The sequence below is a fragment of the Panthera onca genome, chromosome B4 (assembly GCF_046562875.1).
Source record: "Panthera onca isolate mPanOnc1 chromosome B4, mPanOnc1 haplotype 2, whole genome shotgun sequence".
Taxonomy (NCBI): Eukaryota; Metazoa; Chordata; class Mammalia; order Carnivora; family Felidae; genus Panthera; species Panthera onca.
This window is the reverse complement of record NC_138345.1, coordinates 16160914-16165277: the sequence shown is the minus strand read 5'-3', so window position 1 is coordinate 16165277 and position 4364 is coordinate 16160914.

The following is a 4364-nucleotide window of genomic DNA, read 5'->3' as shown; positions in this document are numbered from 1 at the left end:
GTCGAGAATGAGGCATGGGCATAAGACCTGTGCTAGATTTGGAGGAAAAATACCCAATTTTCTTCAGCTTCAGAGTCCTTTGTAAAGAGGGTAAGAGGTTGTCTGAGTTGCAAATGAGAGAACATTTATAACTGTAGCACAGACTTTCGCAAATATAAATAATCAGTAAATGTTGATGCTAGTGACAGTTTGCTTTTAATAGTTTTATTTATTTTAAACAGATTATTTTTTTATACTTTTTAAAAATGTTTATTTATTTTGAGGGCGGGGGGGGCAGAGAGAGAGGGAGAGAGAATCCCAAGGGGGCTCAGCGTGCAGATCACGACATGGGTCTCGATTCTACAAACCGTGAGATCATGACCTGAGCCCAAAATCGAGAATTGGATGCTTAACCAACTGAGCCACCCAGGTGCCCCTGCTTTTAATGGTTTTATAACAATGATATTGTGTCAGGTGAAATTCTGCCATTGTACCAAACCCACTTGTTTCTCGGGTAGAATTTAATATAATTTATAAAGAATTGTCTTGGTAACATTTTCTTTTCCCATATTTTTTCTTTCTATATTGATTTGAAGGATGGCTGATATTTAATGATTTATTGTTCTTATCTTGATTAGACATAGAAGGACATCATTTCATTTGGTAGAATGGTGGAAAGAAGTTACCTATAAATTGATCTCTTTTAGGATACGTGTGGTATCCTGATGGGCATATCTTTTGATAGTGACTATTTACGCTAAGGCAGGATCTGTGGTGAGGTATTTTCCAGCCAGCCTGGTCCCCCTTCGGCAGTCCACTGACAGCAGTCCCAGGACTGAGGGTATGTGACCATCTTTACAACAAGAGATCCTTTTAGAGAATTCCACTATGTCAGTGTATTATTAATAATTTGTACATATGGCATTAAGTATATAAAAGTTTTATAGGTTTGTCAAATGAAGAGTTCCTTAACCAGAATATGACATAATTTTATTCAGAAATGCCTCATTGATCTGCCATTGTTAGCAGTAAGATGGTTTTCCAAAAAACTTAAGCTCATCTTAAGTCCCCATTTAGAAAAATGAGATGTAAACCTCTATCGTCCTAAATGGTGTGCAAAATCTAGATTTTAAATTATCTTCTGTCATTTCTTTTTTAAACTTTTTTTAATGTTTGTTTTTGAGAGAGAGAGAGAGTGTGAGCAGGGGAGGGGCAAAGAGAGAGGGAGAGAGAATCCAAAGCAGGCTTCAGGCTCTGAGCTGTCAGTATAGAGTCTGATGTGGGGCTCAAACCCACGAACCATGAGATCATGACCTGAGCCAAAGTCAGATGCCCAACTGACGGAGCCACCCAGGTGCCCCTATCTTCTGTCATTTCTAATCTGAAAAACTAGATGACCAAATTGGTTAGAATTGAAGTCATATGGTCTGGTTGTTATGGTTTTAGACGAGTCAAACTCACTGGTTTTAGAGAGACCATGCCAGCTTATGTTGGCTGTTTAGAAAGGTCAAAATTCAAATACAGTCAGATGCAGGGTAAAAAAAATGTTCTTTTTCCCTTTGTTCCAATACTTCAAGCATTAATAACAGCTTGGTATCTTTATAGGCCTTTTTTTTTTTTTTTAAGTTTACTTATTTATTTTGAGAGAGAGAGAGAGAGAGAGAGAGAGAGAGAGAGAGAGAGAGCAAGCAGGGGCGAGGCAGAGAGAGAGGGAGAGAGAAAATCCCAATCAGGCTCCACACTGTCAGTGTGGAGTCCGACGTGGAGCTTGAACTCACAAACCGTGAGATCATGACCTAAACTGAAAGTCAAGAGTCAGATGCTTAACCGACTGAGCCATCCAGGCGCCCCTCTTCATAGACTTATAAAACACACTTGCTCTTCTGTTTTACACACACACACATGCACACGCATAATTGTTAAATGAAGTAATCTGTACATATTTTATAGAATTTTGCTCGCACACTTTAGAGAGTTCTATGTACATACATGTGCGTGCTATTCCATAACATGTATTGCTGCATTGAGGTGCACTTGTGGATAATTACAAGGACACAGACATAACCGTATCACAATTAAATGGCAATGTGATAATAGTAATATCATCAGTATATTATAACATTCATTGAAATTTATTTTGTAGCAGGCCAGGGGCTAATTTACTTCATTAAAAAAAAAAAAAAACCAAGGGGGAGGTACATGCTATTATAATAAACATTTTGCCAATAAAGGATTAGTCTCGGAGAGGTTAAGGCCCAAGAACATTGTACCTTTGTGCAGATATACATATGTAAGAGACTGCTTACGTGCCAATTGTCAGGCTAAAGGGAATACCCATTTTAAATTTTGGTTGATGCCGTTAAGTTGTGCTCCAAAAAAGCTGTTATCGATTTGGTCCCCAATAGCAAGACATGGGAGCACCTATACCATTCATATTCCTACACAAAATAGTGTCAGTTTAAATTTTTTTTCCAATTTATGTTCACCTGATTATTAAAACCGCATGTATTTTCATATGTTCAGTGATTTTTTTGTATTTTTCATGTGAATTTTTCAGGAATATTGTTTGCCCCCCATTCTGTCGAATTATTAGTCATTTTTATTGATGTGTAAGTGCATATGTAAGTCATCTACGTGCATTCTTTTTTTTTTTTTTTTTAAGTTTTATTTATTTTTGAGAGAGAGACAGAGTGTGAGCGGGGGAGGAACAGAGAGAGAGGGAGACAGAATCCGAAGCAGGCTCTGAACTGTCCGCACAGAGCCCGATGCTGGGCTCGAACTCATGAACTGTGAGATCATGACCTGAGCTGAAGTCGGACACTCAACCGACTGAGCCACCCAGGTGCCCCTTCATCTGCTTACATTCTTTAACATACACGTTTCTTTCCATTGAGCGCTTATGATTAGTTTTGTTTATAAAGTTCAAAACTTGCCAATCTTTTCTCTATGTTTTGTTCGAAAAGACCTAGACACCTCAAAACCTTAAGTACATTTTCTCTTATTATCATTTTATGGCTGGTGTAACTTTCTTTTCATTGACATGTTGAGGGTTGTGGTGTAGGATAGGAGTCTAATTTTATTCTTACCTGCATGAATTTCACATTATTCTAACAGTGCTCATGGAGTACGACCTCCAGTTCTCTGCCCTGAGTGGGATGGTATGTGTCAGGGAAACTTCATTTCAAGGTTACCTGAATAGACAGTGCTGTCAGGGGACAAGGGAAGGGCCTTGCACTTGTCACACAGGTAGGTGGTTTGCACATTTAGGCTCCCGTTCTCCAGTCTGCTTTTGTCTGCGTGTCTCTTCAAATATGAGCACGAATCTACTTTCATACTGAAATTGCAAATATTTGTTTTGTGTCTCAGCCTATCGGTAGTGATGCCATTGGCCGGAAATGCCTGGGGCAGTCATCTGGGCCCATGCTTGTGATGAGCCCCCACACACGTTTCCCCGATCACAGCCCATGTTGTGGCTGACCCAGACCTGTGGCTCTTTGCAGGACACATGTCAGCAACAACCATCAGGGGACGCTGAAAAAACAAGGCTCATGACTCGCTGGTTCTGGAGGGGGTACAGGACGTCCAAGGACCACACCCTCGTGAGACTATGGAGAGAGACCATGAACCTGGGGTTCTGCCTTCATTGGGCTCATGGGTGGGGTGCCTGGGGTTTTGCATACTCACTCTTTATGGGTGAATTGAAAACATAACTGTAAGGCTTAAAGGGCAGGGAGGGAGAAGCGGGGTGTCCTCAAGTGGTCGGCTATCTGGGTCACCCAAGGGCTTTCTAAAAGGGAACTGCCCCACTGGGGCAGCCTCCTTATCTAGTTGTATGGCTGGCCATGTGTTTATTCGAGACGGATCTTTGAAATGGGAGTCCTCGGCCATCAAAGGCTTAATACCAGGCACTTATTTACATTACAATCAAAAAAACAAATTGCTAGGCACTTACGTTACAAGGCAAAATAGGAAAAATCCATTTATGAGCCGCCTGTTGATTATTTTTTCCTCTTATAGGGGCAGCCCTCAATTAGAAATGGCGGATTTGGCCATTTGTGAATCTAGAAGAAAGGTGAACCGCTAGTGTAAAATTTCTTAGCTTTCTGTGGGTTTTGTAGAAATCCTTGAGTGGAACAAACACCATTTTAATCTGGAGCTAGAAATATGGTGGAAGGTTTTTTTTTTTTTTTAAAGAAATACTATTTTACTTACTTATTTTTTATAAGTTTATTTATTTTGAGAGAGAGAGAGAGAGTGAGAGTGTGGGGAGGGGCAGAGACAGAGGAAGAGAGAGAGAATCCCAAGCAGGCTCCACACCGTCAGCACAGGGCCCGATGTGGGGATCAAACCCATGAGCTGTGAGATCATGACCTGAGCTGAAACCG